Source organism: Panthera pardus, unplaced genomic scaffold, assembly GCF_024362965.1.
Source record: "Panthera pardus isolate Hobbes unplaced genomic scaffold, ASM2436296v1 HiC_scaffold_24, whole genome shotgun sequence".
Taxonomy (NCBI): domain Eukaryota; kingdom Metazoa; phylum Chordata; class Mammalia; order Carnivora; family Felidae; genus Panthera; species Panthera pardus.
This window is the reverse complement of record NW_026526810.1, coordinates 2728465-2753410: the sequence shown is the minus strand read 5'-3', so window position 1 is coordinate 2753410 and position 24946 is coordinate 2728465. Positions and strand designations below refer to the sequence as shown.

General features: G+C 44.3%; 1 long non-coding RNA gene across 1 annotated transcript; it reads left to right on the top strand.

Annotated features, from left to right (window-relative positions):
* Positions 1-2354: 2354 nt before the first annotated feature.
* On the top strand, positions 2355-23517 carry LOC109273392 (uncharacterized). The gene is made up of 2 exons (XR_008416976.1): positions 2355-3135; positions 22880-23517. It is a non-coding gene; the product is annotated as an uncharacterized LOC109273392 (long non-coding RNA).
* Positions 23518-24946: the final 1429 nt, after the last annotated feature.

Here is a 24946-nt window from a genome sequence, read left to right as displayed (position 1 = left end):
ACTTCTCCAAAGGCAAGGAAATTAAAAGCAAAAATGAACTATTGGGACCTCATGAAGATAAAAAGCTTCTGCACAGCAAAGGAAACAATCAACAAAACTAAAAGGCAACTGATGGAATGGGAAAATATATTTGCAAATGACATATCGGACAAAAGGCTAGTGTCCAAAATCTATGAAAAACTGACCAAACTCCACACCCAAAAAACAAATAATCCAGTGAAAAAATGGGCAGAAGACATGAATAGACAGTTCTCTAAAGAAGACATCCAGATGGCCAGCAAACACATGAAAAGATGCTCAACGTTACTCCTCATCAGGGAAATACAAATCAAAACCACACTGAGATATGACCTCACACCAGTTAGAGCAGCTAAAATGAACAAATCAAGAGACTATAGATGCTGGCGAGGATGTGGAGAAATGGGAACCCTCTTGCACTGTTGGTGGGAACGCAAACTGGTGCAGCCGCTCTGGAAAACAGTGTGGAGATTCCTCAAAAAATTAAAAATAGATCTACCCTATGACCCAGCAATAGCACTGCTAGGAATTTACGCAACAGATACAGGAGTGCTGATGCATAAGGGCACTTGTACCCCAATGTCTATAGCAGCACTTTCAACAATAACCAAATTATGGAAAGAGCCTAAATGTCCATCAACTGACGAATGGATAAAGAAGTTGTGGTTTATATACACAATGGAATACTATGTGGCAATGAGAAAGAATGAAATATGGCCTTTTGTAGCAACGTGGATGGAACTGGAGAGTGTTATGCTAAGTGAAATAAGTCATACAGAGAAAGACAGACACCATGTTTTTTCACTTATGTGGATCCTGGGAAACTTAGCAGAAAACCATGGGGTAGGGGAAGGGGGGAAAAAAGTTAGAGAGGGAGAGAGCAAACCATAAGAGACTCTTAAAAACTGAGAATAAACTGAGGGTTGATGGGGGGTAGGAGGGAGGGGAGGGTGGGTGATGGGTATTGAGGAGGGCACCTGTTGGGATGAGCACTGGGTGTTGTATGGAAACCAGTTTGACAATAAATTTCATATTAAAAAAAAAGAATTCTTGGCTGTATATTTTTCTGATTCAGCACATTGAATATATCTCGCCACTCCTTTCTGCCCTGCCACATTTCTGTGGATAGGTCTGCTGCAAACCTGATCTGTCTTCCCTTGTAGATTAAGGACTTTTTTCCCTTGTGGTTTCATGATTCTCTCCTTGCCTGAGTATTTTGTGATGATATGCCTTGTTCATGGTCAGTTTTTGTTGAATCTAATGGGAGTCCTCTGTGCTTCCTGAATTTTGATGTCTGTGTCTTTCCTCAGGTTAGGAAAGTTTTCTGCTATGATTTGGTCCCATAACCCTTCTACCCCTATTTCTCTCTCTTCCTCTTCTGGGACCCCTATGATTCTGATGTTGTTCCTTTTTAATGAGTCACTGATTTCTCTAATTCTTAAATCGTGCTCTTTTGCCTTCATCTCCCTCTTTTTTTCTGCTTCATTATTCTCTTTAAGTTTGACCTCTATATTGCTGATTCTCTGTTCTGCCTCATCCATCTTTGCCGCTGTGGCCTCCGTTCAAGTTTGCAGCTCAGTTATAGCATTTTTTATTTCATCCTGACTAGCTTTTACTTCTTTTATCTCCAGAGAAAGGGATTATAATCTGTTTTCAATCCCAGCTAGTATTCTTATTATCATGATTCTAAATTTTGGTTTAGACATGTTGCTTGTATCTGTGTTGGTTAAGTCCCTGACTGTCGTTTCTTCCTGCTCTTTCTCTTGGGGTGAATTCCTTTGCTTCGTCATGTTGAAGGGAGAAAAAGAATTAATTAGGTAAAATAATTAAATTTTAAAAAATTAAAATTAAAAAATATTAAAATTAAAAAATTAAAAACAAACACACACACACAAATCAAATAAATGATGCTAGATCCTAGGTGTGTTTTTGTCTGGGTGTTTGAAAGGGCTTGATAGATTACAAAAAAGGGAAAGAAAAATAGAAAAAAAAAGGAGATAGTTTGAAAATTTGAAAAAATGAATACACTGAATAGACTAAAATGAAATGATGGAAGTAAAATAGAATTTGAAAAAAATTTACACAAAAGTAAAAATATAGTAAAAAAAATGAAAGAAAACTATTTTTAATAAAAATTGAAAATAAAAATGATTTTTTTCTCTTTCTGTATTCAAGAAAAAGAAAAGAAACGAAAAAGAGAAAAAAGAAAAAAGAAAGGAAAAAAGGAAAAAAAAAGAAAAGAAAGAAAATTGAATAGACGGACCGGCAAATAGACTGAAATACTACTGAAATTACTTTGTTTTCCCCTATAAGTCAAACTATGAAGCACGTTATAGTCCATAAACTAAGCAGGGGGAGAGACTTGTGTTCCTGAAGAGTGAGGTTGGCCCAGTTGGGCAGGGCTTAGTGTAACGGCTCCGTTCTCCACTAGATGGCGCTGCTTAGCTAGCTTACTGGGGAGGATTGCTTTGGTGCTTGTAGGTACCTATGCGCATGCGCGGGAACAGTGGCCCTGACACCCAGCAACTCAGTCGCTAGTATCGAACTCTGTTCTCCCCGATGCGCAATTGTGCACCCGTCCTTTGTCTTCGGCCTCTGACCACTCCCGCTTTTACGCTGTCGGTGACCAAGCCCCAGGCAGCCCTTCCCTCCTGAGTTTTATCTCAGATGCAGCTATGTTTCCTGACCCCTTACTTCTGAGGGACCACAGCTCTGACCCGCTCGGATCCTCTGCGGGACCTTCTCACCGAGCACTGGCCGGTGCCGGCCACACCCAGGAACATTCACGGAACCCTGCTGCTGCCGAAGCCAAGAGACTGCGGCCGGGTGCCAGCCCACCCCAGAAAAGGTTTGCGAGATAGTCCAGCAGCAGCATTTCAGGGACTATGGAAACTCACAACACACACCTGGCACCAGGCTTCACCCTTAACGACCTTGTTCCAGCACCAGCGAATGTGGTTGTTCTCCCGGGTCCACTGGGGCCTTGCCTTTGGGGACCCACACAGCCTCTACCAGGTGTCCTCCCAGCAGGGGAGCCGCCTCTCCCCATGTGGCCTGAAGAACCCTGGGCCCCACTCTGCTCCTGAGGATCTGCCCTTCCCATCAGAGCACCACCAGGTATCGAGCTGCAGTTTCAGACTCTGTGCCCCCCCTGTTTATAGTCTTAATGGAATTTAAACCCTCTCCTTTCTCCCTTTTTAGTTCAGTCCCTGTGGCTGTTTCCACTTTTCCACTTTCTCTCCAGCTGCTTTTGGGGGGGGGGGGGGATGCTTTTCCCCTATTCTCTCCCCGCCCCCGTCTCCGTCCTCTCTTCGCGGCAAAAGTGGCTCCCTGCCCTCCACAGCTTCTCTCTCCCCCAGTTCACCTCTCTGCGCCGCATACCTGCTGATTCCGTGGTTCAGGTTGTGCAGATTGTTGTGTTATTCCTCAGATCAGTTTTCTAGGTGTGCAGGATGGTTTATTGTTGGTCTGGCAGTATCTCATGGACACCAGACACAGAAAAAACTTCCATGCTGTTCTGCTGTCTTGGCTCCTCCCCCTTCCTTTTTTTTTTTTTTTTTTTTTTTTTTGAAGCAGGCTCCACACCGAGCTTGAAGCCCAATGCAAGGCTTCATTTCATGACCCTGAGATCAATCAACACCCTGAGATCAAGACCTCAGCTGAGATCAAGAGTTGAATACTTAGCCAACTGAGCCACCCAGGTGCCCCCCATATGGTAATCCTATTCTGAAACCAGAGTTATCAGTGAATGAAGACCTGAATGTGCTTCTCCGTCTCACACTTATCACTTCGTACTCTTTGTCACCAAAGGGGGTAGATTTCCTCCCAACCAGTGACTTCAACTTCAGTCAGGATCCCAGAGAAATCATGGCTTTTCTGGTTCTGGCATTCTTTCCCAAGGTCTTGAGATAAACCCTAGGTACTATATTAAAGACATACCTAACCCTAGACCGTGTTCTTCAGAGACCCAGAAACTCTGTCTCAGTGAATTCAGGATAATCTGCTACCTCATAGTGAGTTCCCAACCCACTTTGAGAACTCAAAACCCCAGAGTTTGAGGGCAGACTTTGTTTCCCTCTTTGCTTGAGATGGTAAATGTTATTGACCTGCTATATTAGTTACCTACTGAGGCATTAAAAATTACGCCCAAATTTAGCAAATTAAAACAATACACAAATCACAGTTTCAGAGGGCCAGGAAGCCAGGCAATGCCTGACTGGGTCCTCTGGTTCAGGGCCTCTCACAAGACAGAAGTCAAGGTGACAGCTGGACTGCAGTCAACTCAAGGTTCAACTGGGGCAGGACATGCTTCCAAACTCCCCTAGTGTGCCAGGACTCAGTTCCTCACAGGTATTGGACTGAGGGTATCAGTTCTTTGCAGGATATAGACCAAAAGCCACCTTCAGTTCCCTGCCACATGGGCCTTTCCAACATGGCATCAGGCTTCCTCAAAGCATAAAAGAGAAGACAAGGAAGAGTATGAGAAAGGGGCAACAAGAAAGAGTGTCCTTGCAAGGTAGAAATCACAGTCCTTTGTAACCTAATAATGCAAGTGACATCCCACTACCTTTGTTCTATTCTGTTCATGGGAAGCAGGTCACTAGATCCAGCAAGAACACATGAGGAGGAGGTTACACGAAGGAGTAAAGTGCCAGGAGGTGGGGAACCGGGAGCTGTCTTAGAAGTCTGCCTACCACACGAGGCCTTACCATCAGCCCAAAAATCCGCTTCCCAGTGCTTCCCAGGAGACCCAACAGAACCTCGGGCAAGCCGGACTCCAAATGACCCCTTCTGCTATCCCTAATTGCATAGCAGGCCACCCAGGCACACTGATTTCTACTTCCCAAAGTTGTTCCACTGTCCCCCTGCTTGTCACACAATCAAATTTAGCCTATGCTTTCATACGACGAAAAGGGCAGACAGACAAAAGGGAAGCTTATCTGAAGCTAAAGAAGCATTAAGGATGCTGCCAGTTTCCAAAAGAAACTCTATCTCCTGGTAAAAATAAAATCCTTTTTCGGCTTGTCCAGTACGCTTGACCCACAGCCCAACAAGGGGGTATTCCTGTTCACGCTCACTGAAGCCACACTGTCTTCCCGAAAGAGTTATGTCGGCCTTAGGCTGTAGCTCAGCTCCTACAGAGGGACTTAAAAGGAAACAACAGTTCTTGGTCCAAAGCAATAAAGAGACAAGTGAGTCATAACAGTCTGGATTCTCCATGAGTATAAGCAGTTCTATGAATCGCCTCTATAAAAATTCTGCCTTTCTATCCCAAGCTGTTCCAAGTGCCAAAATCTTCCATTCAAGAGTTTTACAACTCAGCCCTGTGCTCAGAAATGTCACCGCACATAAGAGGGCCTTTGATCTCTGGCCATACCCAAGTCCAGAGTCTGCAACGAAGCGTGGTTTGATAGCAATCTGAAGAGAAAGCGCTTGGTTTCCTCCTGTCTATTTCTGTTCTACTTTTAATAGGGCTTCCCAGCTTCGGGCGCCTGCCCTCTGCCCTCCACGCTCCCATCGCAACCAGAAGTCAAACAGGCCCCTTGGCTGTGTGCTTTGAGAGCCCCTGAAATAATGAGAGTGGTAGAAATCACTCATAAAGTGCTCACTGTGTGCCCAGCAAGGTCCTAAGGAGTTTCTGCAGGCAATCCTATGTAGGAGGTTTTCCCAGATGAGGGAACGGAAGACGCAGAGAGGCGAAGTGACTAACGGAGTCGACGTCACAGAGTTAGTAAGGCATTTGCAAGCAAGCAGTGTATCCCCAAAGCCCACTGTGCAACGAAAGAGAGTAATGTAGGTCCCCACAGAGAAGGCACAATACCAAGTGAGAAATAATAAATAATAAAGGAGGAGTTTTGGGACAAACTTCTTAGATCTAAAAGCCCTTTTTTCCCCAGGTACTGTGAAAGAAATCCCTTCAGTGGGAACACTGCATGCACAAGTCTTTGAACTAGGCCGAAACCATGAACTGCTTAATCAAATCGAATTGAAGGCCCCAAGTCAGAGTAAATTATTCTGAGACCCATCAGAGGCAGCAGATTGACTTCTCCTGTTAACTTTTCCCCCATTCAGTATTCAGACATAAGGACTCTATTCCTGTCAAACTGCTTTAGTAACAACGACTTTCTTTACTCGTCTGAATTGGAAACCTCAACGTTTTTTAAGTTTTTTTTTAAGATTTTAATTTTTTTTATTTTTTAACAGTTACTTATTTGTGAGAGAGAGCGAGCGCCAGCAGAGGAAGGGTAGAGAAGGGGAATGGACAGCAGAGAGCCCATGGTGGGGCTCGAACTCACCCACCATGAGGTCAGGACCTGAGCCAAAGTCAGACACTCAACTGACTGAGCCACCCAGGTGCCCCTCAAGGTTTTTAAGCATGGTTTTTTTTAAGTGTGAAGACTTATAAACTATGCCCAGGTCAGAAGATAATGGTAGTTCATAACTCAGACCTAAAATTTATCATGACATCATATAAATTCAAACATTAGTTATTGAAAATTGACTCCAGGGGTAGTTTCTATGTGTGCATAGCTGCTGTAGTGAAAACTACCTTTTCTTCTCTCAGGCCATGTCAGATGGTGGATCCAAGCCCCTCCCCAGGACAGGGGTGGGTATATAAATTTTTTTTTTTATGTTTATTTACTTTTGAGACAGAGGAGACAGAGCATGAGCGGGGGAGGGGCAGAGAGAGAAGGAGACACAGAATCTGAAGCAGCTCCAGGCTCTGAGCTGTCAGTACAGAGCCCCATGCAGGGCTCAAACTCAGAGTGTGAGATCATGACCTGACCTGAAGTCGGACGCTCAACCGACTGAGCCACCCAGGAGCCCCGACAGGGATGGATATGTATATATGCTGTCAATGAGACCAGTCTACCACTCCAGTCCATGTGATTGCATCAGGGATGGTCACCTGGCCCTGGGCAAGCCAATAAGAGCCTGAAAAAGAAGCCAGGACTGGAGAAAGCGGATAGAAACATGCTAACGATCTTGTTGGAACGCTTGGGTCCAGTTGGGCCAGAATCTCCTTCTTCGCTGCAAAGTTAAGTGAGCCTATAAATCTCTTCGTGGTTTAATCTGTGGGTTGGTTTTCTGCCCCTTGCAACCTAGAGTCCTGACTAGTCCAGAGGAACAGGTCAGCTTCCATATTCTGTTCCGTTACTACTGACCACACAGCAGGTAATGTGAAATGACAGCCGTGAGACTGGACACTTACAAGCCACACCCATCGCCTGGGCGTGTCTTCTAGAGATGCCCAGCCCTCCGCTGAAGCTGGCGAAGCCTTCCCAGCAAGGCCCACCCTGTGCTGAAGGTCATGTAAAGACATTCTGGAGCAATGATACACACACACACACACACACACACACACACACACACACGTCAGGCAGAAACACCACATATATTCTTCTCAGAGGAAATAACCACGAGCAAAGTATGGTTATGAGTCAGTAACTGACTATAATTAGGGGCTCCCCATCCCCCAGTAATATCTGAATTAAGGCAGAGAACAAGCAGGGCCCAGCAGTTGGTAAAGAAGTAACCACATCTTTCCTAATGTTTCCAGTGACTCAATCCCTAAAGAACAGGCCTCTGCAAGTCAGGGGGAAAAAAAAAAAAAAAAAAAAAAGCTTCCTAGGAGAATTTAATACCTAAGTAATTGGGAGTTTCCTCCTCTCTATCAAAGTCAAAATAACTCTGCCTTAGATCTGCCTCACTGGGGCCCAGGATCACTCAAGCATCCACTCGAGAAACAGGACTTTCAGTTCATTTTTATTTCAACAATTTTATCCCAACATATATAATACAGAGAGAAGACTGTATAAACATATATTACACTTTAAAAATAGTTAAGCAGCAATGTCCCACAACCTAGGCTTAGAAATACATTACAGGTGATTTTTTTTTATTTTGATTTTGATTTATTAAGAAAGCTCTACACCCAAGGTGGGGCTTGAACCCATGACCTCGGGATCAAACGTCATGTGCTCTAACAACTGTGCTAGCTAGGCGTCCCTATTACAAGTGTTAATTTTAAGGTCCACTGTGTGCCCCTCTCTAACTCCGTCCTGCCCCACTTACTCCCCAGAGAATTAACCACAATCCTCATTTTAATGTCAAGCCATCTTTTATATTAAAAAAATAAGAATTGTACCATGAGTATATGTGTCCCTAAACAATGCATTATTTCATTTTGAAAAACTCAGTAGTCAGCCCACCCTAGCCATGGAAGAAATAGGCAATAATGAATGCCTGTTTTAGCCGAAGGCTCCTGGAAAAAGCAAAAGTGAGCAGAGTCCCTTGAGTCCGAGTCTGGCTTCACCTTCCACCCCTTCTGGAAGGGCCACATGTAGGGCCACAGCTTGTCAGTGAGTCCTTGGAAACAGAGAGCTTGCCACAGTTGGGGCAACCGGGCAGGACCAAAGTATGAGCCAGGTATAGGACATGCAGCATTATTAGCGGACCATTGAGTATTTTCTGATTCTAAACTTATGACTTATGGGGTGCCTGGGTGGCTCAGCCCGACTTTGGCTCAGGCCATGATCTCACAGTTTGTGAGTTCAAGCCCTGGATCGGGCTTTGTGCTGACAGCCCAGAGCCTGGAGCCTGCTTTGGATTTTGTGTCTCCCTCTCGACCTCTCTCTGGCTCATGCTCTGTCTCTCTCTGTGTCTCTCAAAAACAACCGTTAAAAAAAATTAAATAAATAAACACACAAACCTATGACTTTATTGCTGGCTCTCAGGAGTCAGTATGTGGTCAAGACAAGCCAGTATGATTATCAAACACACTGTTCTCGAATGGAAAGAAAAGTCCGTGGGAGTTGGGGATTTTTTTTTTAATGTTTTATTTATTTTTGAGAGAGAGGGCTGAAGCAGGGGAGGGGCAGAGACAGAGGGGGACAGAGGATCCAAAGGGGGCTCTGCACTGACAGCAGCGAGCCCAATGCAGGGCTTGCACTCACACGAACTATGAGATCATGGCCAGAGCCAAAGTCAGACCTCAACTGACTGAGCCACCCAGGCACCCTGGCAGTTGGGGATCTTGCTAATGCAGCGCTCAACCTGTCTGTCAAGTTCACTCCTCCAATCTGGGCCAGCTGGCCACAGTGTAAGCACAGCTCTCCTTCTGGGATCTTCAGAAGATGGGAGGCCTCCTCTTTTCTCACTGGATGTCCTAATTCCTGTGCACTGTGTCTCTCTTGATTTGTTCTCTCGTTTTCGGTGGACTACGTCATACTCGAGATGAGATTCTTGAGAAAGAGTGCATGAGACATAAAGGTTTTGAGACTGTGTGTGCCCAAAAATGTATTTTTTCAATTCTCAAACTTAAGTGATAGTTTGGGTAGAGAATTCTAAGATGGAGTTTTTGTTAAGAATTTTAAAAGCATGTCCAAACCCATTTTTCTTCCTAATCCTTTTTATTTATCCTTTCTTTTTCTCGTTGGAAGCTTGCAGAAAGTTGTTTGTTAACAGCATTCCAAAATTTCACAAGCTATGCCTTGTTGTAAGTCTATTTTTATCCATTTCGCTGTACATTCAATAAACCTTTTGAATCTGGCAACTTCTGTTTTTTAACTCAGGGACATTTTTTTCAAGTTTTTCTTTGATGATTTCATCCCCTTTTTTTCTCTGTTCTCTCATTCTGGGAACTCAAGTTATTTAGATATTGGATCTCCTGTACTGATCTAATTTTCTCACATTGTTATTCTAGCTTCCATTTCTATATTTCCTACTCTACTTTCTGGGTAATTTTCATCTATTGAGTTTGTATTTCTAGAAGCACATTTTGTCCTGAGTGTTTCTTTTTTATAGCCTCCAGGGTGTTTTTTTGTTTTTTTTTTTTCTCCCCCCATGGACACAGTATGTTCTCCTTTCCTTCTGGGAATTTTTTTTTAAGTTTATTTATTTATTTTTAAGAGAGAGAGAGAGAGCCGGAGGAGGGGCAGAGAGAGAAGGAGTGTGTGTGTGTGTGTGTGTGTGTGTGTGTGTGTGTGTGAGAGAGAGAGAGAGAGAGAGAGAGAAAGAGAGAATCCCAAGCAGGCCAAACCGTGTCAGCACAGAACCCAATGCGGGGCTTGAAACCACGAACTGTGAGATCATGACCTGAGCCAAAACCAAGAGTCAGACACTTAACTGGCTGAGCCACCCAGGCGCCCTCCTTCTGAGAATTTAAGAGCTTCTTTTTTTTTATTATGTGTTATTCTCCCTGTCTTGTCTCTGTATGCTTTGCATTGCTGCTGTCTGTTTGCCTTTTTCATCTCAACCTATCATGATAGAGACTTTCCTCAGATACCTAGGACTTTTTGGTCATCCACACATAATAACCAGTAGAGAAGAAAAGCTGGTTGGAAGCTCTGGGCATATGATGAGTTTTGGTGACTTTGAACTTCACTGTAGGTTTGGACGGGTGGTGCCTTTTAAGGTGAAACTCTGATGTCAGTATAAATAGCTCTTCATTCTTTGATCTGTTTCTCCAAGAATAGCCTTCCAATGTCCTGACCAGAGGTAAAAGCCCTGGTCTGGCAGCCAACTGGAAAAGCAGGGCTAGAGGTCCATTTGTTCTGAATTTAGAGTACATATGGTCACTTAATCTGTGTTCGTATAGTATGGTGCCCACTCCCATAAGTATGTCTGAAGTACCCCATCCAGAGGTTCTCTGTTCTACCCCTTCAGATACTAAACCTCCTTCTCTTTGCCAGGATGGGCAAAAGACAATCATAAATGACAGGGCAGGATGCCTGGGTGGCTGAGTCACTTAAGCATTCAACTCTTGATTTCGGCTCAGGTCATGATCTCACAGTTCATGAATTCGTGAGTTCAAGCCCCACACCGGGCCCTGTGGCGCCTGCTTGGAATTCTCTCTCTCCCTCTCTGTCTTTGCCCCTTCCCCACTTACAATCTCTCTCTCTCTCTCTGAAAATAAATTAAAAAATAAACTTTTAAAAAGAAGTAGATAAATGACAGGGCAACATGGCTTTACTCTTTATAGTTTTTTAAGTTCAGATTCTTCAACTGCATTTCTGTCGCTGTAGTTCATGTGTTCCCACTGATGCTGAACATTCACACAAGTGCTGAAATGTGGTTGGTATGTTTAAATGAAGACATTCTGCAAACACCAGCTGCAGGCCACCCCTGCAGTCACCTGTCAGAAACCTTTGGGAACACCTTCTCCAGCTGGGGCGGAAGGGGTAGAGAGTCCTTGGCTGTAAGTAGGAAAAGATGGGGTGCCTGGGTGGCTCAGTCAGTTAAGCATCCAACTTGGGCTCAGGTTGTGATCTCACGGTTCATGAGTTCGAGCCCCACATCGGGCTCTATGCTGACAGCTCAGAGCCTGGAGCCTGCTTGGGATTCTGTGTCTCCCTCTCTCTGCCCCTCCCCCCCCCAACTCTCTCTCTCAAAATAAATAAATTTTTAAAAATTTTAAAAAATTTTTAAAAAACTAAAAAAAAAAAAAAAAAAGGAAAAGAGGAACTCCCAAGTCGAATGCTGTCTTGAAAAATCTTTCATGTTACTCAAGGCCATTCCATCTGTAGTTGCTTCCGTTGCTTTCTGCCATCAAAAGGTCTCCCTGTAGTTAAAAAAGCTCCATCTGATACCTTCCTAGGGATTTTTCTGGCTAAATATTCCATGCTCCTAAAGGCAGGGTTAGGATATTCATATATGTCATTTCATTTGTTCCTTGTAACAATAGCCCCGTGAATTAGGAAGGTTGGGTATTATTACTATTGTTATTATTATTACCACCACCCTTTTACATGAGTGAAAACTCAGGCTCAGAAGGGTTGCATGACTTATCAAAGATCACCTTGCTTGCAACAAGGAAGGCCAAGGTTATAACCCAGATATTCTGCCCCATATGCACTGCTGTCCGCCATACCACGCTGCTTCAAATAAATTAGCAGTCCCCGTGGGACACATCCACTTACATTTTGACAGACCAAGTTTAAGGAAGGGAAAATGTATCATTGACCTCAAACAAAAGTTGAGATGTCACCTCGCCACGTGTGCCTTTCCCGTTAGGCAGAAAATGTGAGTGGTTCATTTCAGGCACCTGGAGCTCTTGCCCTTGAACTCTAGCGTTGAAGGCACCTGATGATGTGGTAACTGAGTTAACGAGATGCACAGTGAGAAATTTATCCTGCAGACAATGAGTTTTACTTCATGGCCAACAGGTGCCCAAAATGGGCGTTTCCACTTTCCTCTGTGCCTCAAGTCAGCTCCACTTTGCCTTAGTGTCTGACTTCATCATTTCAACTTAGCATAGTCACCACCAAAAACAAGTCACAACTATGCTGTCCTTTGAGCTTTGCTTAATTACAAAGTATATTATTAGCATTGAGGAAAGACACTCATTTTACGGAGCTTCCCAATCCCTGGCTCCTTGAGTTTGACTATCTGGATTACATTAAAGATACCCTATATGCCTAGAAACTCTAATGAACAGAGCATGTCCCAAAAGTCATGTGTAAATTACATTTTGGAAGCTGGAATATAATTCCCTATAGGGAAATGGTATTGTGCTTTTTAAAGGCACGAGTAAATGAAGAAATAACTGGATCATTAAGTTCCCAGGTCAATACACAAAAGCCTGTTGGGCTTGTTTTGAACCCATAACATGTCTAAAGTATAATGCTAATCTTAGTATTTCAGGTACATTTGATTCTGAGTACCATATGTTGTTTTTATGGGAAAACATTCTCCAAGTGGAAATGTCTGATGCCTAAACAAAATAAGGAAGGACAAGAGTCCTAACATTTAGCCTTTTTTGTGTGTGAAGCTTTGTACAAAGTGCTATAACACACAGTAGCTCTTTCTGTCTTTGGGACAGCCCTTTGAGGAAAGCATTATATAAACCAAGTCTCAAAATGGCTAATAACATTTAGTGTGTTAAGAATGTGCTCAGAGGGGCACCTGCATGGCTCAGTCGGTTGGGCGTCCGACTTCAGCTCAGGTCATGATCTCGCAGTTTGTGGGTTCGAGCCCCGTGTCAGGTTCTGTGCTGACAGCACGGAGCCTGGAGCCTGCTTCGGATTCTGTGTCTCCCTCTCTCTCTGCGCCTCCCCTGCTCATGCTCTGTGTCTCTCACTCTCTCTCTCTCAATAACAAACATTAAAAAAAATTAAAAAAAAAAAAAAAAAAAGAATGTGCTCAAAGACTTGTAGCTAGTAAGTGGCAGAGCTAAAATTTAAAACCAGATTTATCTCGGGGCACCTGGGTGGCTCAGTCGGTTAAGCGTCAGACTTCAGTTCAGGTCATGATCTCATGGTTTGTGAGTTCGAGCCCCGTGCCAGGCTCTGTGCTGACATTTCGGTGCCTGGAACCTGCTTCAGATTCTGTGTCTCCCTCTCTCTGCCCATCCCCTGCTCATGCTCTGTCTCTCTCTGTCTCAAAAATAAATAAACATTAAAAAAAATTTTTTTAAGCCAGGTTTATCTCAGCCAGATCTTTTTACGAAGCTTGCATACCTCTCTAAATTTATAGTCCAAATATTCTGAATTGAGAACAGCTTGTCCCCATGAGGGTGCAAAAGCGGAGAGGTGGAGGAAGACTGGGACTCTTATCTCAAGCACTGAATCTCAAACTTGACCATGCATCAGAATCACCTGGAGGGCTTGTTCTGGGTCCCACCCACTGTGTTTCTAATTCGGTAAGTCTGAGAGGGGCCAGAAAATTTGCATTTCTGACAAGGTCCCAGGTGATGCTGCAGCTGGTGGTCCAAGGACCACACTTTGAGAATTTGTTAAGGCCTTCCTAATAAGTCATCTCAACAAATGGCCGATCCCTGAAACAATGGTCTTCCTAGCTGGTAATAAAGGATGAAAACCACTCAGCTCGTAAAGATCGATGACTATGATTAGTACCCAAAGGGAGTTAGCCGGTGAGTTCACTGCCATGGAAAGACAACATGGAAAGGAAACTAATGTTCCCAGCAAGGTTGCTCTCCTTGCATAAATTTCACTATCTCCAAAGGAAAAAAAGCAATCGATACAGAGAATGTTGGACTTTGAAGAAAGAAGCAACAATAGGACAAAGTGGGAACAGCATGATGGCTACAAAAACAATTGAGTTTCTGTAATTTTTATCTCAATGCCGGCAAAGAAGCCTAATCAGCCAACATGTGTTTGAGTTCTTACAGTGTGCTCAGGTAGCTATAGAAAAAGTATGGGGCATGGCTCTTGACCTCTAACAAGTTACAGCAGTGCCTCATGATTACTTTCTTGGGAAGGAAGCATACCATCGAGTGACATTCCCAAATAAAGCTAACTCCTGAAAGTACTCAAATTTTATTTATTTGAAGTATATTATTTCTAAAAACCTTTCTGAAACTTACATCATACTATGGATTTTAAACCATAGAACAAAGAACATGGTTTAAACTTTTCTCAATTCGGGGCGCCTGGGTGGCCCAATCGGTTAAGCTTCCGACTTCTAATGTCAGCTGATCTGACAGTTCATAGGTTCAAGCCCCACGTCCCCACTTGGGATTCTCTCTCTCCCTCTCTCTGTCCCTCCCCTGCTCAGACTCACTCTCTCTCTCTCAAAAATAAATAAATAAACTTTTAAAAAATAAGTTTTTCTCAATTCTAGGCCATTTGACAAATATCTACTTTTAGGATATTAAGTAATGACCACAGGATTTATTGAAGGGTATGTGGCTGTTTGCCCTATGTTGAAGGACCCAAGTCCAGTCTTAACATTTGGGAGTTTTTCATTCTTTATCAATTGTCGTCTTATTTTTGCCTTCATTTTCCCTACTTCTAATAGGTCTACATCATATCTACTAATTTGCCGTTTCTTCTCTGCTATGGATTATAAAATTCATACTTTGTAGAAAGCAAACCTAAGAAAAAACTCTGACTCCACTCATATATGGCCAATTCATTTATGACAGAGAAGCCAAGAGTATCCAATGGGGAAAGGACAGCCTCTTCAATAAATGGCATTGAGAAAACCGGGCAGCCACATGCAAAAGAATGAAACTGGACCATGTGCAAAAAGTAACTGAAAATATATTAAAGACTCAAATGTAAGACCTGAAACCATAAAACTCCTGGAAGAAAACATAAGCAGTAAGCTTCTTGCCATAGGTCTTGGTGATGACTTCTTGTACACAACACCAAAAGCAAAAGCAATAAAAGCAGAAATAAACAAGTGGGACTCCATCCAACTAAAAAGCTTCTGCTCAGCAAAGGAAACCATCAACAAAATGAAAAGGCAACCTGCTGAATGGGGGAAAATATTTACAAATCAAATATCTGATAAGGGGCTAATATTCAAAATATACATAGAACACATATAACCCAATAGCAAAAGACAAACAAACATTCTGATGGGGCAGAGAATCTGAACACGTATCCAAAGAAGACATACAGATGGCCAACAGACAGATGAAAAAGATACTCAACATCACTAATCATCAGGAAAATGCAAATCAAAACCACATTGAGGTACTACCTCACACCTGTTAGTGTGGCCATTATCAAAAAGACAAGAAATAACAAGTGTTGGTGAGGGTTTAGAGAAAACAGAACCCTGTGCACTGATGGCAGGAATGTAAATTGGTGAAGCCACCACAGAAAAGTGTATGGGGTTTCCTCAAACAATTAAAAATAGAATTATCATATGATCCACTTCTGAGTATTTATCAAAGAAAATGAGAACACTAACTCAAAAAGATATATGCACCCCCATGTTCATTGCAACATTGTTTACAATAGCCAAAATATGGAAACAACCTAAGCGTCCATCAATAGATGAATGGATAAAGAACATTTTATATGTAAAAATATACAGCAGAATATTATTAAGCCATAAGCAAGAATGAACTCTTGTCATTTGTGACAACGTGAATGAAACTTGAGGGCATTATGCTAAGTGAAATAAGACAAACACCATATAATCTCACTTGCATGTGAAATCTAAGAGTACAAAAAACAGGGGGGCCTGGCTGGCTCAGTTGGTTAAGCATCTGACTTTGACTGAGGGCATGATCTCACAGTTCGTGTGTTTGAGCCCTGCACTGGGCTAAGAGCTCAGAGCCTGCTTTGGATCCTCTGTCTGTCTGTCTCTCTGTCTCTCTCTCTCTGCCCCTCCCTCACTAGTGTTCTCTCTCTCTCTCTCAAAAATAAACATTTAAAAAATAAAAATTAAAAAATTAAAACAAAAACAGTAACCAAGCTCATCCATGCAGACAACAGATTGGTGGTTGGCAGAAGTGGAGGGCAGAGAGTGGGCAAAATGAGTGAAGGAAGACAAAAGGTACAAATTCCCAGTTGTAAAATAAGTCACAGGGATGTAATGTGCCGAATGGCAACTATAGTTAGTAATACTGTATTGCATATTTGAAAGTTGCTAAGAGAGTAAATCTTCAAAGTTCCCATCACAAGAAAAAAAATGCTGTAACTACATATGGTGATAGGTGTTAACTAGACTTACCATAGTGATCATTTCACAACATACGCAAATTTTGAACCATTGTGTTATACACCTGAAATTAATATAATGTCATAGGTCAATTACACATCATTTCTTAAGAGAAAAAAAAAAGAAAAAAGAAAGGGACGCCTGGGTGACTCAGGCGGTTAAGCGTCCGACTTCAGCTCAGGTCATGATCTCACGGTCTGTGAGTTCAAGGCCCTGCGTCAGGCTCTGTGCTGATATCTCAGAGCCTGGAGCCTGCTTCGGATTCTGTGTCCCCTCTCTCTCTCCCCCTCCTCTGCTTGTGCTCTGCTTCTCTCTCTCTCTCAAAAATAAACATTAAAAAAAAAAAAAAAAAAGACCAGAAAACAGCTCTGAATGAGGGCCTGAGATTCTTGCCCATGAATCAAATGAGAATTAGGGTCTGGCCCTTGTGGTTTCACTTCTGACAAGCTCCCACGTGCTGCTGCTGCTGGTGTTGGGACAACACTTTGAGAACTCATCAGGGAAGCCCATCTCTCCTAATACAGATATTTCTTCCTTCTTGCAACCAATCTCTTGGGGGGGCCAATTTAGAGGCTTCCAGATAGATGTTCATGTTGAGGAGATGACTGACCCAATCCTCCTGGCTCTTCCTTTCCTCTTCTGGATCATTTTCATTCTTCTGAAATATTCCAAGCACTTAGTATAGGATCGTATTCCCTGACCCAAAATCTGTGTCCCCTATTTACTGGATGCATAAATAAATAAATGACATACAAACACGCATACCTTATTGAGCACTCTCAAAAGGCAGGTACTATATTCTCCATACCCTCGTTAATCTCCTTTAACCTTCACAGCAACTTATGAGCTAGGAATAAATAACCCATATTCCAAGCTGAAGAGACAGAGATTTGTGGATATTAAATGACCCATTCATTCGAGGTCATCGTTAGTAAGTTGCATCGCTGGGATTCCAACTCGAATCCTCAGCCCCCAAGGCCAAAATGCTGTCCATTAGACCGCAGTTACTGCCTCTTTGAGAACAAACTGAATAGGGGGATGCAAAGAAAGACAGCAATTTATAGTCTTAGGGTGTTTTTTTAAGTTTATGTATTTACTTTGAGAGAGAGAGTGTGTGTGTGAGTTGGGGAGGGGCGGAGAGAGGGAGAGAGAAAGAGAGACACAGAGACAGAGAGAATCCCAAGCAGGCTTCACACTGCCAGCGAGGAGCCCGATGTGGGGCTTGAAACCACTAACCACGAGATCGTGACCTGAGCTGAAGTCGGATACTTAACCTACTGAGTGGAGGTGGGATGGGGCTACTGGAGTCAAGTGGGTGGAGTCCAGGGATGCTGTTGAACACCCTCAATGCACGGGGCACACCGCCTTCCCTGCGGCAAACAATGATCCAGCCCCAAATATCACCAGCACCGCGGCTGAGGAACCCTGCCTAGATCACAGCATCTATAAAGAAGAGACAGAAGACCAGAGTCTTGGGCAACCACCTGCTGCTTCTCTTATGTCAGGAACATAAGGGCAAGGGAATTCAAACCACTGGTTTAGGGTGTGTTCCCGGTGGCTCACACACAGATTGCTGTGGTCACTCTGGTTTCAGTTACAGCTGCCTACAGGAGCCTTTTGTGTTCTTCCAGATGACCTGAAGAAGCATAAGATGCTACCCACGAATTGTGTATCAACATAGCTTTTGACTTTGCTGTCACGGTTTCTCTCCAGTCAGGACTACAGTACAGGATATTAAAAAAAAAAAAAAAAAAAAAAAAAAAAAAAAGGCAGAGAAAGGATGAGAAAAAGAACAGACCGGAATCACCAAGGACATCTCCTCCTCCTTACTACTCAGGGGGTGGTGTCCAGATCAACAGGACTGGCGTCTCCTTAGAACTGGGGAATCTCAGCCCTCCCCAGACCTCCTGACTCAGAACCTGCATCTTAACAAGATCCCCAAGTGATTCATATGCACATTCGTGCTTGAGAAGCCGTGCTCTAGGGTTTCCAAAAGACAAAATCAAAGTACAAAATGAACAGCTGCAAAACAGATGCAAAGCTCATCACGTGATGTGACATATGACTCTCCCCTCCGGGGATTTATGACCCTGGGTGGACAGTAGCTTGTAATACAGAAAACAGAAATTTGAAGGCATGTGTGCAAAAAGTCAGTGTCATGTTATGCCCTTTTAATTGCCCTAACGGGACCAACCTTGGGTTAGAGGAAATGTAGTGCCTAGTGCTGAAAACAGTTTCATGTACGCAAGGGTTCAAGTGTTTGGATTTGTTTTGTGTTTTTATTTTTTTCAAAAGGAAACAAAAAGAGAATTTATATTGATCTTCCATGAAAGCAGAGGGTCTCATCAGTATTTCCAACACAACATTCCATAATACCAAAATTTTTATAACAAGAAAAAGAGTGGATGTTGTGTGCTTTCCAATAACTAGAAAATAAATAGGTTCAGGTGAATGATTCAGGTTCTCCTTCAAGTCTGCTCTCAACTAACCCAAACTGGCTTGGCTTCATTCATTCAAGACCTAGGAGCCCCACCACCACCTGCACCCCAGATTCCGTGCAGCAACCAGCGCCGCAAATCACTACCTGAAGATTAAGTTCAGTGGGACCCCAGATAACCTGATAACGGAGGTGGGAAAGGGACAGAGCTGGGGGAGGAGAGCAGGTGGACAGAAGCACAGGAAGGAAGAAGGGGAGGGGTTCTGGATGCACTCTCGCATGAGAAGCAGGGCTCCAGAGGGAATGTGACTCAAGCCGCATGCGGGCAGGCCTGGCCTGACTCGCTCGCTCCCCTGCAGGACGGGCCACGACTCTGCCTGGCCAAGGTTTCCAGGGGACAACGAACGTCCTCCGGCGGTCCTGCGCCTCTTTCCCACAGCTCCTCCGGGGCTGTGGCCTAGCGGGAAGAGGACAGTCCCACCAGCATGAAGGCCCCAGAGAGCAGATCTAGGAGCGGCCGCTAGAGGCCGCGCTTGCTCCCCGTACCGAGGAGGACGCGCAGGGTCTGCACAGGTTTACCGCAGGCTTTGTCCAACCCCCAGCGAGCACTGAGTGTTCTTTTCGTGACATCTGCGCTCTCCATGCGGCTCTCTGCTCTGGCCGGCGCCAGATCAAACACTAGCCTCGAGGCCAGAGCACCCCGTGGCCCTTAAATCACAAAGGGAGGGGGGGGGGGGGGTGCTGGCTGCCCCTTTAGCGCCCCCAATCTGACTCCGCGGTGTCTTCCCTGGCCTCTCTAGGACACAAGGTTTTGGTTCCATGCGTCTGTCCCCTCACTTCACCAGGATACTGAAGCCCGGAGGAGTGATTTGGAGAGAAAGCAATTGAGCAAAGTGGTCAGAGGGTGAACCTGAATCCTCCCAAATGCTCAGAGCGCCCTCAGGCAGCTCTGAGGCCTGCGACCACTCTCCAGGAGACTGGGCAGGAGTTGACCCAACAGAGGAGCCCATTTGGAAGAAATCAACCAAGAGGAAAACAAAGCAGAGGTTTCTAGAGGCTGCCCCACTTCAAAGAAGAGTGTTCAGAAGCTACTGAACTCATAAGGGCCCTGGCCATTTTTTACTGTGGACTCAGGACTCAGATAAGGTCATGAGAAGGCAAACAGGAAAGCTGCTCCCAAGATGTTTCTTGAGAAATTTTGAGCCAGGGGATCACAATCCCGCCCAGGTCAGAGAGACACTGGCACTTTCACAGGGAAGGAAAATCAGCCAACGTTTGTAAGCACCCCTCCAGGCTGTGCACTTAGTACTTTCTGTTGCTCAGTGACCCACCAGGCTGGCCAGGCAATATAAATATCCCCATTATTCTGATGACAAAATTGAGACTGGGAGTTGGTAGGTCAATTCCCAGGGGCAGCTGAGCCATGATGCTTGTTTGTTTGACTTTTTATTTGTTTGATTTGATTTATAAATAGATAATATAACCCCATGTCTCAAAATAATCCCAAGGTATACAATAAAAAAGTCTCCCGGACCCCCGACCCCCAAATATCCAGCTCCCCTCCCCTTTTGTCTTCTTTGCCACATACACAGGTAACTGCCATCTTCTCCTTGTTTTATCCTTTCATCATTTCTTTATGCCTATAACACTTAGTAAGAATATATATTCTGGGGCGATTGGGTGGTTCCGTCAGTTGGGCACCTGACTCTTGACTTTAGCTCAGGTCGTGATCTCACGGTTGGTGGGTTCGAGCTCCGTGTGGAACTCTGTGCTGACTCTGTCGAGCCTGTTTGGGATTCTCTCTCTCCCTCTCTCTCCCTCTCTCTCTGCCCCTCCCGGGCTCATTCATTCTCTCTCTCTCTCTCTCTCACTCTCTCTCTCTCTCTCTCAAATAAATAAATAAATTTAAATATATATATGTTCTTATTTTTCCTCCTTTTTTACACAAAACATGGCATTCTGTGCCCACTGCCCTGTGTCTTGCTTTTTTCCCCAGAGCAATATATCTTGTATGTCTTTTCATCCTGCCACATTAAGAGCTTCCTCATTCCTTCCCTTTTACAGAGCACAGCATTCCATTGTATGGGCATACCATCAGTGACTTAACCAGTCCTCCATTGTTGGATATTGGGTTGTTTCCAATCTCTTTCTATATTAGCAATGTTGCCATGAATAACTTCGTACCTACATCATTCCGCACACGCCAGCACCAGGAGCCCACATCTTTCTAGCTCTAGATAGTTCGTGTTCCCTCCACTCCAAAGCCGACACAGGACTGATTACTGTATATATGCCAGCTCTGATAGATAAATCCTCATATCTCTGACCCCCTCCCTCTCCCCACCACCCCCAATCTTTCCTGTTTCCTTTTCTAGTTACAAAGCCTATTCATATTTGAAACAGCTACAGAGACTCTGGACAGAGAGTACTTGCCATTTTATCTCTTTCTGCGGTTGTTTCCGTCATTCTTTAAATACCAAGTGTGACTGTATCTGGGCTGTACTGAAGATAAAATCTGCAGATGTTGTCCTGCACAAACATGGAATTTCTGCTACCAGTTGGATCACACTGTTTCACGCATGTGCCAGGAAAAATTCAAATCCTGCATACCATAGCCTGCCCCAGGCTTGGCTCCCAGCTTGACTGGAAGGAGGATCGGCGAGAAGAGCCTGGTGCTGCTGGAGCCAGAATCTATCTCCATTTCCGGCCGTTGCCCTAAAGGGACATCAAACGAATGGAGACAACGTCAGGCGGGCCCAGGGAAGTCTACCTTCTGGGGAAAATGAAGCGCATCACCCAAGCTTTCATCCTTGTCTTCTGTGGTCCTTTTGTCATCTCTATACCTAGATTTTTAGATTCGCCTTTCAAGGTATCTTTTTGTCTCTCAAAATGAGATTTAGCCAACGAGAGAGTACTCACAAAATAAGTGAAGGTAGGTTGTTTTTTAAACAGGTGATCCCAGCTACCATCTGCACGGCTGACAGTGAGGGGCCCACTATTTCAGAGGAGGTTCAGGCCACGTTGTCATTCCTGAGGGATTACTGCACACACCCGGCACCATGTTGATGAAGGACAGAAGGCCCAGGTGCTCCTGCCCACGTGGAGATTCGGACACTTACCAGATACTTTCAGTGCAGAAAGAGAAATCAATTCAAAGTGATACGAGCTATGATATAGGTAGAGAAGTACGCTTGGGGTCTCAACCAGCTCAGAGAAGGGGTACTTCACCCAGGGTGGAGACAGCGAGAGGCGGGGCAGGCAGTTAGCAAGGCTTCTTTGGGGAAATGATGCTGAAGGAAGCCCTGAGAAGCGGCAGGCAGAGCTCAGGCTGAGAAGGCAGAGAACCAGCAGGAACAAAGGCCCAGAGAAGGAAGTAGCTGGGGCACTCTGCCCAAAATGTAACTTTTTTTTTTTTAAACACCTGAGAAATTGATCAGCAAGCTAGCAGTAGCTCAAGTAGAGCAAATTTTAAAGGCAAAAACTGAGGGATAATTTCAATTCAATTCCACAGTCCTTAAATATCGGCCATTCCTTATGCCTTATCGGAATTAGATTTGTCTTCTGTATGAAGTTCACACCGATCCTCTCCATCAACCTTGGAAACATTTCAGGGAGACAGAGTTCCAAGCAAGCCTTTCTCAACCGCCTTGGCCCTTGCGTCTCTTATCTCTGACCCATCACTGTTTTCTGTTCATGGCAAGAATGGCCTGAGTTTGCCTTGTTGAAACCACCACCAACAGTCTGATGTCTAACAATCCCTGTGTCGGGGAGCCTGGGGGGTTCAGTCGGTTGAGCATCTGTCTTCAGCTCAGGCCACGATCTCATGATCCGTGAGTTCGAGCCCCGCATCGGGCTCTGTGCTGACAGCTCAGAGCCTGGAGCCTGCTTCGGATTCTGTGTCTCCCTCTCTCTCTCCCCTCCCCTGCTCATGCTCTGTCTCTCTCTCGCTCACAAATAAACAAATAAATAAACATTTAAAAAAAATCCCTGTATCTTTCCTTCCAGGTGTGGACTATGAAAGCCTTCTAGAAACCCATATGAGAGCCCTTTCTCCCTAAGAATGGAAAAGTGGAAGGCTTACAAAGCCTGAATCACTCTGTAAATGTCACGTGCCAGTGGTACCATCAGAATAATGGTCACCGTCGTATCTCTAGGTATGAAGTGATCTGCTGGATGTGGTTGAGAAGTAACCGTGTCAGAGATTCTCTTCGAAACGAGGTCTTACAGTTGGTCTTCTGATAATAACAATACCCGTAACAGGAGTGAACATTGATAGAAGGCTTACCATGTTCCTGACACCGTTCTGAGTTCCTTAGAACTTACTCACTAAAGGTTTACCTCCTTAAGTCATCTGACTTCCTTCTTAAAGTTTGACATGACACCTAGCTAAGATTCAAGGGTCTTTGGGTTCAAATCCTGACGCTTCCACCTCCTATTCTTGTAACATTTCTGAACCTCAATTTCCTCATCTATAAAGTGAGCATACTTTCTTCCCAGAAGTAAATGAAATAATATAGATTAGAAGGCACCCGATACATAACAAGCTTACAATGAATGTTCATTACCTTGATATTTTTTTTATATGTTTCGATTTTCTAATAATTTAAGACATAAGACTAAATAAAGTGTTTTAAAGATATAAAGTAATTGTATTACCTCATTCCTTCAAATAACAGTAGGGAAATCTGTGGATAAGTTTTCTCTTTGGAGATCTTAATTTCTTTTCTCTTTTTTTAAAATTTTACTTTATTTTTGAGAAAGAGCGTGAGAGAGAGCATGAGCGGGGGATGGGCAGAGAGAGGGAGGGACCTAGGATTGAAGCGGGCTCTGCACTGACAGCAGAGAGCCCAATGTGGGGTTCAAACCCATGAACTGCGAGATCATGACCTGAGCCGAAGTCAGACGTTCAATTAACTGAGCCACCCAGGCACCCTCTGGGGTCTTCATTTCTTAATCAAGGCTATGACTATAAGGAAAGAATATATGAGATCAAGCCCAAGGGCCAGTTAAGGACATGTTACCAAATCCGGACTCTATCCACTCAGGGCTCCCTGCCCCACCCCCACCCCCATGAAATCATCAAAAGGAAAGAAACGTCTGGGCTCTGAGATCCTGCCCAATTTTAGCTCTAGGTGTTAGGGTCATGTGGAAGTAGCAGGTTTTGAAATGCTGACACGCTGACACTTAAGCTCATGGCTGGATCCTGTTATAGCTCAGAGAAAGTATATAAAGAACTTGGCCCTAGGTGAGATTTCCAAATATGCAACAATGCCCAGCATGATGTAAGTGGTAAGGCTGGGGGACAGAAAGGCTGGGCTTTGAATCTCAGCTTCGCACTTCTCAATCATGTGACCTTGGGTGTGAATGAATAATGTACTGTCACTTTCTACTCCATGCCTTGGCTCACCTGTTAAAATGGAGAGAATAACACCCTTTCCACAGCATTGCTGTGCTGCTTGACAAATGTCCATTCCCCTCTTTGCGGTCAAAGGCTTACTTCCTGTGAATCTGCAGGGACCCCAGCTCAACCCAGCTGCAATCCCGAACACCTAGTAAATCGTTGGAAATTCACTTCCACATGCCATTGTGCCTTTTTTAAGGGATCTGTGTTGGAATCACTTCCGGGCTCTGCAGCACGCATCTGTCCAGGTGGAAGGAACAGTTTCCCTTCTTACCTCCTACGCAGTTGCAGCTTGGCTGGCGTCTCTCACACGGACCACGGCAGAGCTGTTGCCCCATCATGCTCTCTGCTTCCAACTTCCTTTTTGTTTCCAGCAGGGAGAGGTTTCATTTTTCCAGAAAATGTCTCCATCTCCAATTGGGACTATCCCAGTCCCTATAGGGCCAATGCCTGGGACTCTCAGTCTCAATCTATTTCCTACTGCTCGCCTTTGCTTTCTCTGGCATTTCCTGAGCCATTTCCGGCTCCTTTCAACGACTTTCTGGATTTCTCATTCGTTTTGTGCTGTTTTTCCGTTGCTGTCTCTTGGGGACCCAGGGTGAAACCCCACTCCCTCTTTTTTCCATTGTTCATCCTGCTATTTTTATTCCCTCATCCTTTCTCTCAAAGTA